This window comes from Pseudophryne corroboree, chromosome 10 (genome assembly GCF_028390025.1).
Source record: "Pseudophryne corroboree isolate aPseCor3 chromosome 10, aPseCor3.hap2, whole genome shotgun sequence".
In the NCBI taxonomy this organism is placed as follows: Eukaryota; Metazoa; Chordata; class Amphibia; order Anura; family Myobatrachidae; genus Pseudophryne; species Pseudophryne corroboree.
Genome location: NC_086453.1, coordinates 359,750,082 through 359,762,935, shown reverse-complemented (window position 1 = coordinate 359,762,935; position 12,854 = coordinate 359,750,082).

Sequence of the window (12,854 nt, the reverse complement as noted above, 5' to 3'; positions counted from 1 at the left end):
GCTGGTTATTGCTCGGGAGGGGGGACCCCATTTTTATTTTTTGGGGTTCCCACTTTCCGAGTAATTCCAAACCTGGGCTGACTGGCTGGGGGGATGATTAATGTTATGGCAGGGGGACCCCACACTGAGTGTCTCCCCTGCTATGGCATTACTCCCCCTGGCTGGTTCTGCCTAGTGCTGGTTTTACTGGTGTGTTGGGGGACCACACTTTTTTTTTTTTCGGGGGGGGGGGGGGGGGGGAGCTTCGTAGCTGCCAGTGCCTCCCCAACCAGTGACCTCACCGCACGTCACTGGTCACTGCAGTATCTAGAAACCACTGGAGCACCAGAAACTGCATGAAGCGGTATAGTGATTGCCGCAGACAGACCAAGAAGAAGATGGGGATTTAGCGCCGACATGAGAAATCTACGGGAGGTGGTCCGGCTCTCAATCTGAAGTGGCTTCCCTGGGAGGACATTATTAAAAGGCACATGAGCCCTGTCATGGTCCAAGGAGTTCGCGGAGGTGTGGACTCCAGCCGTCCTGCTGGCTTTCCCGAGGAGGAAGAACCGCCCAGAAGACGGAAGACGGCAGGAGACAAGCAGTCCAAAAGGAGGCCTGATGGTAAGAATACATTCAGATGAGCTGTACTAAATCTTTATTTTTTTTTATTTGCAAATGTGTTGGTTCTTTCCCCCAGACACGCCTGCCCAGAGGACATCACCTGCACGCAGGACATCGCCAGCGTGTGGACCATCACCTGCGCAGCAGGCATCAGCAGCAGCGCGCGGACCATCACCTGCACAGCAAGCATCAGCAGTGCACAGATCTTCACCTGCGTGCCACACATCGTCAGCGCGCAGAATTTCACCTGCGCGCCAGACGTCATCAGTGCCCAGAAAGTCACCTGCGCCCCAGACATAGTCAGTGCGCAGAAAGTCACCTGCACGCCAGACATCAGCGCGCAGAACGTCACCTGCACGCCAGACACCGTCGGCGACCACACCACCAGCAGGGCGCCAAACTACAGCTCCTGCGCGCAGGCCATCACCAGCTCATCATCTCTCCAGGAGCTCTGGGACTGTGACCGAAGAGCCTTAAGACACTACTCTTGTGGACCCATCACCCGAACTGTTTGAGTCAACAGGGTTAACGGACGAGACTTTTTTCTAGGGTCTGTGTCACAACTGAGGGTTTAGGCTGACGGGAGGAAGCCTCAGTTGCAGGGGCTGAGATGAAATTAAACCTGGGAGGTTTAATCAGACCCCTGGACATGTAAGTGCAGAATAATTACCCGAAGGTGTGACCATGACAGCAGGGGATCAGACTTCTCCCATAACGGTGATGCCCAATCAAGGGCTGAGCCACTGAGAAGAGAAATAATATAAGCAACTTTGGTACGGTCACTGGGGAAGTTGCCAGGTTGAAGCTCAAAATGGATTTCGCATTGGTTGAGAAATCCCCTGCAGAACCTTGGAGATCCGTCAAATTTTGCTGGTGTTGGAAGATGAAGACGTGGTATGGAAATGGGTAAGGTGGGTGGGGTTACAGCTGGAGTCACTGTGGTGGACGCACCAGACATGCCAGGTCCACGGAAGGTCGTCTGAATCCCATCCAGCCGAGTAGAGAGATCCTGGAGACAGCGGACGATGTGACCTTGTGCAGCCTCCTGATGTTCGAGTTCGGCTGCCAGTTCTTGCATAGGTCTAGCCGCTTGATCCTGGTCTCCGGCTGGATTCATATGGTCAGTGCTTACTGTCACAACTGAGGGTTTAGGCTGACGGGAGGAAGCCTCAGTTGTAGGGGCTGAGATGAAATTAAACCTGGGAGGTTTAATCAGACCCCTGGACATGTAAGTTCAGAATAATTACCCGAAGGTGTGACCATGACAACCAAGTTAAAATTCAAAATAAAAGTTTATTAACAGACTCCGTGACACAACAAGCAGCATTCAAGGTTAGCAATTGACAATGGCAAATAACACAGTTCCTGGAACACGTAACCGTAGAAGGTATTGCAGAGCACTGGTAGGTTAGAACAGATGTTGAAGTCCTTTGATAGAAATCCTTACCAGGCCTGGTTGTAGTAGTGGAGATAGCCGAGGAACATGCCAGTAGTTGTAACAGGTGAATCTGGTAATTTGAGTAAGCTGCTGTATCAGCTGGATGCAACCAGCCAGGTGGTAAAACACGGAGTGGATGCTGAATGGAATCAGCCAGGTAATGAAACACAGAGTGGGTGCTGAATGGAATCAGCCAGGTACTAAAGTCACGGAGTGGGTGCTGGATGGAACCAGCCAGGTGATGAAACACAGAGTGGATGATGTGAGATGCTAGTGAGCGTATAAACAGAATAGCCGATAGATGATTACCGGTGGTAGTGGATACTGCTGGTAAGATAGGATCCGCTGGATCAGCACCGGTGTTTTGTAGAAGCTGGAATCTGTTTGAAAGCTGGCTGCTGGAAGCAGATAGTAGATAGCTGGAAACTGGACAGCCACGGAGGACTGTAAAGTCAGGCTGCACCACAGGATGGAAAGCAGGTGCGAGTCTCTTTGTGGATGCTGGAGACAGTTACTGGAACCTGGAGAAACAAGCCACAGGAGAGAGAGACTGGAACAAGGTATGACATTCAAAGCACTGACATCTATCTGGCCCAGACACAGGATACTTATACCTGCTGCTATGCAGGCATTGGCTAGGCAATTATGCAGATTCCAGAGATGGTGGATTGGAGGAATTGGAGCTTGTGATCAAATCCAACATGGCTGCGCCCATGCTGGAACCTGGAGGGAAAACTGGTTTTAAATGAAATGTGCAAACATAGTGATAATGGCGGCGCCAGCCGCGGAGGACAGGAGACGCCAGATGACAGTTATATGCTGAGACACGTGGAGGACAGCGGAGGCCGCGGCAGGCATAATAAACCACTCTGAGAACCTGCAGCAATATCACAGGAACGGCGGCGGAGGCCACGGAGGACGGGAGACGCCATGTTGGATTCAAACATGGCGCCGCTGTGGTAGTGTCTCAGAACGACAGGAGGGATGCACAGAGTGTTTACACAGATGAGATCCGGACTTGGAACGCTGGGCCAGTCTCAGAAGACACCTGAACGGCAGGTAATGGCGTCCAGATACCCGGATCGTGACAGCACCCCCCCCCCCCTTTAGGAGTGGCCCCAGGACACTTCTTAGGCTTTAAAGGAAACTTTGAGTGGAAATTTCGGACCAAGGCAGGAGCATGGACGTCTGAGGCATTGGTCCAAAAGCGTTCTTCAGGACCATAGCCCTTCCAGTCAATGAGGTACTGTAACTGACCGTAACGGAAACGTGAGTCCAAAATCTTGGCCACCTCGTTCTCGACTCCCCGTTGAGTCTGAACGTTGGGAGCTGGAGGAAGTGCGGAATGAAACCGATTCAGGATCAACGGTTTCAACAAGGAAACATGAAATGTCCAGGTATTTTCAAGAAGGGTGGTAACTGTAATCTGTAGGCAACAGGATTGATGACTTGTTCAATCTTGAAGGGACCGATGTAGCGAGGTGCAAATTTCATGCTGGGAACTCTCAACCTTAAATTCTTCGTGGACAACCACACACGATCACCCACCTTGAGAGCAGGAACCGCTCTACGCTTCCTATCGGCAAACTTCTTATACCTGAATGAGGCTTTAAGCAGGGCTGCGCGGACGTTCTTCCAGTTATTTGAAAACTGACGCAAGGTGACATCCACTGCTGGAACAGAAGTTGCGGGAAGCGGTTGGAATTCTGTGACTTTAGGGTGGAATCCATAATTGATGAAGAATGGTGTTGAAGAAGATGAGGAATGGTATTGATTGTTGTGGCTGAACTCGGCCCAAGGAAGGAGTTGAACCCAGTCATCTTGAGAGGAAGACACATATATACGGAGGAAGGCCTCCAAGTCCTGATTCACCCTCTCGGTTTGACCATTGGTCTGAGGATGGTAAGCTGTGGAAAACTTTAACTTGACTTGGAGGGCTTGACACTAACTTCGCCAAAATTTGGCTACAAATTGTACTCCACGATCCGAGATGATTTCTTCAGGAAGACCGTGAAGTCGGAAGATCTCTTGTATAAACACTTGAGCCAACTTGGAAGCTGACGGAAGACCGGTGGGAGGGATGAAATGTGCCATCTTGGTGAACCGGTCAACTACCACCCAGATGGTATTAAACTTGTTGCACATAGGTAGATCAGTAACAAAGTCCATCGATAAATGGGTCCATGGTCGACGGGGAACAGATAATGGAACCAGTTGCCCCGCAGGCGACTGGCAGGAGACTTTGTGTTGGGCACACTTTGGGCAGGAGGCAATAAATTCCATAACGTCCTTCTTCAGAGTTGGCCACCAGTAGGACCTAGAGATAAACTCCAGGGTTTTCTGAATGCCTGTATGTCCAGCAAAACGGGAAGCGTGGGCCCAATGCATGAGCTTCTTCCTTAGAACTGGTTTAACAAAACTTTTCCCTGGCGGTGGCGTAGAGTCCATCCCTACCGTGGAGAATGCCAACGGATTAATAATAGGATGCTTGTCTGCAGACTCAGACTCATTTTCTTGCTCCCATGAGCGGGAAAGGGCATCGGCCTTACGATTCTGAGAACCCGGACAGAACTGGAGTTTAAAGTCAAACCTAAAGAAGAAAAGTGCCCATCTGGCCTGACGAGGGTTCAGACATTGTGCGCCTTTGAGATATAAAAGATTTTTGTGGTCGGTAAGTATGGTGATTGAATGAGAAGCTCCCTCCAACAGGTATCTCCACTCCTCCAGAGCGAGCTTGATGGCTAGCAACTCCTGATCGCCAATGGCATAGTTGCGCTCAGCTGGGGAGAACTTCCGGGAGAAGAAACTGCAAGGATGTAGATGACCATCTTTAGCCCTCTGGGATAACACCACTCCTACTCCAACGGAGGAGGCATCCACCTCTAAGATGAAAGGAGAGTCGGTGTCGGGCTGTTTCAGAACTGGTGCAGAGATGAACCGTTGCTTCAGAAGGTGAAAGGCCTGCGTAGCTTCTTCGGACCACTTGGACGGATTAGCACCTTTCTTGGTTAATGCAGTGATAGGCGCCACAATGGTGGAAAAGTCTCGTATAAACTTTCTATAATAATTGGCGAACCCCAAGAACCGCTGGACCCCTTTGAGGGCTAAGGGTATAGGCCAATTCTGGATTGCTTGGAGTTTCTCAGGATCCATCTCTAGTCCTGAACCGGACACAATGTAACCTAGAAACGGAATGGTTTTAACTTCAAACACACACTTCTCCAATTTACAATAGAGGTGATTGACACGGAGACGGGAAAGAACCTCCTTTACCCAGAAACGATGATCCTCTAGATTATTAGCAAAGATGAGGATGTCATCTAGATAAACCACGACATGGCGGTATAAGATGTCCCTGAAGATCTCATTCACGAAGTGCTGGAAGACTGCTGGAGCGTTGCTCAATCCGAAGGGCATGACGAGGTACTCATATTGTCCGTCACGGGTGCTAAAGGCGGTCTTCCACTCGTCACCCTCACGGATCCGGATGAGATTGTAGGCACCCCTCAAGTCCAGCTTTGTGAAAATGGTTGCACCACTAACTCTATCGAAGAGCTCTGTAATCAGGGGTAAAGGGTATCGGTTCTTGACGGTAATGTCGTTCAGACCTCTATAATCGATGCACGGACGCAGACCACCATCTTTCTTCTTAACGAAGAAGAAGCCTGCGCCGCCTGGAGAAGAAGATGGTCGGATGAAACCCTTCGCCAGGTTCTCTTTAATGTACTCTTCCATGGAGTGTGTCTCAGGCAGAGACAACGGATAAGTTCGGCCTCGCGGTGGAACCTTCCCTGGAATGAGGTCGATTGGGCAGTCCCATTCTCTATGAGGAGGAAGGATATCAGCAGAGGCTTTACTGAACACATCCGTGAAGTCTTGATATGGAGGAGGTGGACCATCAGATGACCTGGGGAAGGAAGAACAAACAGGAAGAACTTTGGCTAAACAAGTCTCAGCACAGGAGGGACCCCATGCCAGTATTTGCGTAGTCGTCCAGTCAATCGATGGGTTGTGGAGACGGAGCCATGGAAGGCCTAAAACCACTGGATATGTGGCTCTTGGAATCACTAGAAAATAAATATACTCAGAATGAAGAACTCCCACTCTCAGACGAACTGGAAGAGTCCTTAAGGAAATGACTGCGTCAAAAATCTTGCTGCCATCCACGGCAGTCAAAGAGATGGACGAGGACAGTCTCTCGGTGGGTAGGGACCACCGTTTAACATAAGCTTCGGTTATGAAATTCCCAGCTGCTCCGGAATCAAGGAGGGCAATGACGTTCCTGTAACGTTGAGCAATTTGGAGCGACACTGGGAGGTTACAATCATGAGGAGATGGAGAGGAGATCATTACTCCTAGCCGGCCCTCTCCTTGGCGAGCTAGGATCTGGAGTTTCCCGGACGTTTGGGACAGGCATTGATAGTGTGCGATGGAGCTGCACAGTAGAGACAGAGAGACTCGGAGAGACGTCTTCGGCGCTCAGCGGGAGATAGACGGGAACGACCAATTTGCATAGGCTCATCCTTGGATGGAGATGGTTGACGAGGAGGAGGAGCAGAAGATTTAGGAACGGATGATCTTCCTCGCTCGGTTGCTCTCTCTCTGAACCGTAGATCAACCTTCGTGTATAGTGAAATTAGCTCATCCAACTTAGAAGGCAAGTCTCTGGTAGCTAACTCATCTTTAATGCGTTCTGACAAGCCATGCCAGAATGCAGCATACAGGGCCTCGTCGTTCCAGGCCAGTTCAGATGCCAGGATTTTGAACTGTATAAGATACTGTCCCACAGTACGTGTTCCCTGGCGTAGACGGAGAATCTCAGATGAAGAAGATGATACCCGGCCTGGCTCGTCGAAGATGCGCCTGAATGATGCCACAAAGTCAGTATAGGAGGACAGCAGGGGATCAGACTTCTCCCATAACGGTGATGCCCAATCAAGGGCTGAGCCACTGAGAAGAGAAATAATATAAGCAACTTTGGTACGGTCACTGGGGAAGTTGCCAGGTTGAAGCTCAAAATGGATTTCGCATTGGTTGAGAAATCCCCTGCAGAACCTTGGAGATCCGTCAAATTTTGCTGGTGTTGGAAGATGAAGACGTGGTATGGAAATGGGTAAGGTGGGTGGGGTTACAGCTGGAGTCACTGTGGTGGACGCACCAGACATGCCAGGTCCACGGAAGGTCGTCTGAATCCCATCCAGCCGAGTAGAGAGATCCTGGAGACAGCGGACAATGTGACCTTGTGCAGCCTCCTGATGTTCGAGTTCGGCTGCCAGTTCTTGCATAGGTCTAGCCGCTTGATCCTGGTCTCCGGCTGGATTCATATGGTCAGTGCTTACTGTCACAACTGAGGGTTTAGGCTGACGGGAGGAAGCCTCAGTTGTAGGGGCTGAGATGAAATTAAACCTGGGAGGTTTAATCAGACCCCTGGACATGTAAGTTCAGAATAATTACCCGAAGGTGTGACCATGACAACCAAGTTAAAATTCAAAATAAAAGTTTATTAACAGACTCCGTGACACAACAAGCAGCATTCAAGGTTAGCAATTGACAATGGCAAATAACACAGTTCCTGGAACACGTAACCGTAGAAGGTATTGCAGAGCACTGGTAGGTTAGAACAGATGTTGAAGTCCTTTGATAGAAATCCTTACCAGGCCTGGTTGTAGTAGTGGAGATAGCCGAGGAACATGCCAGTAGTTGTAACAGGTGAATCTGGTAATTTGAGTAAGCTGCTGTATCAGCTGGATGCAACCAGCCAGGTGGTAAAACACGGAGTGGATGCTGAATGGAATCAGCCAGGTAATGAAACACAGAGTGGGTGCTGAATGGAATCAGCCAGGTACTAAAGTCACGGAGTGGGTGCTGGATGGAACCAGCCAGGTGATGAAACACAGAGTGGATGATGTGAGATGCTAGTGAGCGTATAAACAGAATAGCCGATAGATGATTACCGGTGGTAGTGGATACTGCTGGTAAGATAGGATCCGCTGGATCAGCACCGGTGTTTTGTAGAAGCTGGAATCTGTTTGAAAGCTGGCTGCTGGAAGCAGATAGTAGATAGCTGGAAACTGGACAGCCACGGAGGACTGTAAAGTCAGGCTGCACCACAGGATGGAAAGCAGGTGCGAGTCTCTTTGTGGATGCTGGAGACAGTTACTGGAACCTGGAGAAACAAGCCACAGGAGAGAGAGACTGGAACAAGGTATGACATTCAAAGCACTGACATCTATCTGGCCCAGACACAGGATACTTATACCTGCTGCTATGCAGGCATTGGCTAGGCAATTATGCAGATTCCAGAGATGGTGGATTGGAGGAATTGGAGCATGTGATCAAATCCAACATGGCTGCGCCCATGCTGGAACCTGGAGGGAAAACTGGTTTTAAATGAAATGTGCAAACATAGTGATAATGGCGGCGCCAGCCGCGGAGGACAGGAGACGCCAGATGACAGTTATATGCTGAGACACGTGGAGGACAGCGGAGGCCGCGGCAGGCATAATAAACCACTCTGAGAACCTGCAGCAATATCACAGGAACGGCGGCGGAGGCCACGGAGGACGGGAGACGTCATGTTGGATTCAAACATGGCGCCGCTGTGGTAGTGTCTCAGAACGACAGGAGGGATGCACAGAGTGTTGACACAGATGAGATCCGGACTTGGAACGCTGGGCCAGTCTCAGAAGACACCTGAACGGCAGGTAATGGCGTCCAGATACCCGGATCGTGACAGCAGCACCCCCCCCCCCCTTTAGGAGTGGCCCCAGGACACTTCTTAGGCTTTAAAGGAAACTTTGAGTGGAAATTTCGGACCAAGGCAGGAGCATGGACGTCTGAGGCATTGGTCCAAAAGCGTTCTTCAGGACCATAGCCCTTCCAGTCAATGAGGTACTGTTACTGACCGTAACGGAAACGTGAGTCCAAAATCTTGGCCACCTCGTACTCGACTCCCCGTTGAGTCTGAACGTTGGGAGCTGGAGGAAGTGCGGAATGAAACCGATTCAGGATCAACGGTTTCAACAAGGAAACATGAAATGTCCAGGTATTTTCAAGAAGGGTGGTAACTGTAATCTGTAGGCAACAGGATTGATGACTTGTTCAATCTTGAAGGGACCGATGTAGCGAGGTGCAAATTTCATGCTGGGAACTCTCAACCTTAAATTCTTCGTGGACAACCACACACGATCACCCACCTTGAGAGCAGGAACCGCTCTACGCTTCCTATCGGCAAACTTCTTATACCTGAATGAGGCTTTAAGCAGGGCTGCGCGGACGTTCTTCCAGTTATTTGAAAACTGACGCAAGGTGACATCCACTGCTGGAACAGAAGTTGCGGGAAGCGGTTGGAATTCTGTGACTTTAGGGTGGAATCCATAATTGATGAAGAATGGTGTTGAAGAAGATGAGGAATGGTATTGATTGTTGTGGCTGAACTCGGCCCAAGGAAGGAGTTGAACCCAGTCATCTTGAGAGGAAGACACATATATACGGAGGAAGGCCTCCAAGTCCTGATTCACCCTCTCGGTTTGACCATTGGTCTGAGGATGGTAAGCTGTGGAAAACTTTAACTTGACTTGGAGGGCTTGACACTAACTTCGCCAAAATTTGGCTACAAATTGTACTCCACGATCCGAGATGATTTCTTCAGGAAGACCGTGAAGTCGGAAGATCTCTTGTATAAACACTTGAGCCAACTTGGAAGCTGACGGAAGACCGGTGAGAGGGATGAAATGTGCCATCTTGGTGAACCAGTCAACTACCACCCAGATGGTATTAAACTTGTTGCACATAGGTAGATCAGTAACAAAGTCCATCGACAAATGGGTCCATGGTCGACGGGGAACAGATAATGGAACCAGTTGCCCCGCAGGCGACTGGCGGGAGACTTTGTGTTGGGCACACTTTGGGCAGGAGGCAATAAATTCCATAACGTCCTTCTTCAGAGTTGGCCACCAGTAGGACCTAGAGATAAACTCCAGGGTTTTCTGAATGCCTGTATGTCCAGCAAAACGGGAAGCGTGGGCCCAATGCATGAGCTTCTTCCTTAGAACTGGTTTAACAAAACTTTTCCCTGGCGGGGGCGTAGAGTCCATCCCTACCGTGGAGAATGCCAACGGATTAATAATAGGATGCTTGTCTGCAGACTCAGACTCATTTTCTTGCTCCCATGAGCGGGAAAGGGCATCGGCCTTACGATTCTGAGAACCCGGAAAGAACTGAAGTTTAAAGTCAAACCTAGAGAAGAAAAGTGCCCATCTGGCCTGACGAGGGTTCAGACATTGTGCGCCTTTGAGATATAAAAGATTTTTGTGGTCGGTAAGTATGGTGATTGAATGAGAAGCTCCCTCCAACAGGTATCTCCACTCCTCCAGAGCGAGCTTGATGGCTAGCAACTCCTGATCGCCAATGGCATAGTTGCGCTCAGCTGGGGAGAACTTCCGGGAGAAGAAACTGCAAGGATGTAGATGACCATCTTTAGCCCTCTGGGATAACACCACTCCTACTCCAACGGAGGAGGCATCCACCTCTAAGATGAAAGGAGAGTCGGTGTCGGGCTGTTTCAGAACTGGTGCAGAGATGAACCGTTGCTTCAGAAGGTGAAAGGCCTGCGTAGCTTCTTCGGACCACTTGGACGGATTAGCACCTTTCCTGGTTAATGCAGTGATAGGCGCCACAATGGTGGAAAAGTCTCGTATAAACTTTCTATAATAATTGGCGAACCCCAAGAACCTCTAAACACCTTTGAGGGCTAAGGGTATAGGCCAATTCTGGATTGCTTGGAGTTTCTCAGGATCCATCTCTAGTCCGGAACCGGACACAATGTAACCTAGAAACGGAATGGTTTTAACTTCAAACACACACTTCTCCAATTTACAATAGAGGTGATTGACACGGAGACGGGAAAGAACCTCCTTTACCCAGAAACGATGATCCTCTAGATTATTAGCAAAGATGAGGATGTCATCTAGATAAACCACGACATGGCGGTATAAGATGTCCCTGAAGATCTCATTCACGAAGTGCTGGAAGACTGCTGGAGCGTTGCTCAATCCGAAGGGCATGACGAGGTACTCATATTGTCCGTCACGGGTGTTAAAGGCGGTCTTCCACTCGTCACCCTCACGGATCCGGATGAGATTGTAGGCACCCCTCAAGTCCAGCTTTGTGAAAATGGTTGCACCACTAACTCTATCGAAGAGCTCTGTAATCAGGGGTAAAGTGTATCGGTTCTTGACGGTAATGTCGTTCAGACCTCTATAATCGATGCACGGACGCAGACCACCATCTTTCTTCTTAACGAAGAAGAAGCCTGCGCCGGCTGGAGAAGAAGATGGTCGGATGAAACCCTTCGCCAGGTTCTCTTTAATGTACTCTTCCATGGAGTGTGTCTCAGGCAGAGACAACGGATAAGTTCGGCCTCGCGGTGGAACCTTCCCTGGAATGAGGTCGATTGGGCAGTCCCATTCTCTATGAGGAGGAAGGATATCAGCAGAGGCTTTACTGAACACGTCCGTGAAGTCTTGATATGGAGGAGGTGGACCATCAGATGACCTGGGGAAGGAAGAACAAACAGGAAGAACTTTGGCTAAACAAGTCTCAGCACAGGAGGGACCCCATGCCAGTATTTGCGTAGTCGTCCAGTCAATCGATGGGTTGTGGAGACGGAGCCATGGAAGGCCTAAAACCACTGGATATGTGGCTCTTGGAATCACTAGAAAATAAATATACTCAGAATGAAGAACTCCCACTCTCAGACGAACTGGAAGAGTCCTTAAGGAAATGACTGCGTCAAAAATCTTGCTGCCATCCACGGCAGTCAAAGAGATGGACGAGGACAGTCTCTCGGTGGGTAGGGACCACCGTTTAACATAAGCTTTGGTTATGAAATTCCCAGCTGCTCCGGAATCAAGGAGGGCAATGACGTTCCTGTAACGTTGAGCAATTTGGAGCGACACTGGGAGGTTACAATCATGAGGAGATGGAGAGGAGATCATTACTCCTAGCCGGCCCTCTCCTTGGCGAGCTAGGATCTGGAGTTTCCCGGACGTTTGGGACAGGCATTGATAGTGTGCGACGGAGCTGCACAGTAGAGACAGAGAGACTCGGAGAGACGTCTTCGGCGCTCAGCGGGAGATAGACGGGAATGACCAATTTGCATAGGCTCATCCTTGGATGGAGATGGTTGACGAGGAGGAGGAGCAGAAGATTTAGGAACGGATGATCTTCCTCGCTCGGTTGCTCTCTCTCTCTGAACTGTAGATCAACCTTCGTGTATAGTGAAATTATCTCATCCAACTTAGAAGGCAAGTCTCTGGTAGCTAACTCATCTTTAATGCGTTCTGACAAGCCATGCCAGAATGCAGCATACAGGGCCTCGTCGTTCCAGGCCAGTTCAGATGCCAGGATTTTGAACTGTATAAGATACTGTCCCACAGTACGTGTTCCCTGGCGTAGACGGAGAATCTCAGATGAAGCAGATGATACCCGGCCTGGCTCGTCGAAGATGCGCCTGAATGATGCCACAAAGTCAGTATAGGAGGACAGCAGGGGATCAGACTTCTCCCATAACGGTGATGCCCAATCAAGGGCTGAGCCACTGAGAAGAGAAATAATATAAGCAACTTTGGTACGGTCACTGGGGAAGTTGCCAGGTTGAAGCTCAAAATGGATTTCGCATTGGTTGAGAAATCCCCTGCAGAACCTTGGAGATCCGTCAAATTTTGCTGGTGTTGGAAGATGAAGACGTGGTATGGAAATGGGTAAGGTGGGTGGGGTTACAGCTGGAGTCACTGTGGTGGACGCACCAGAC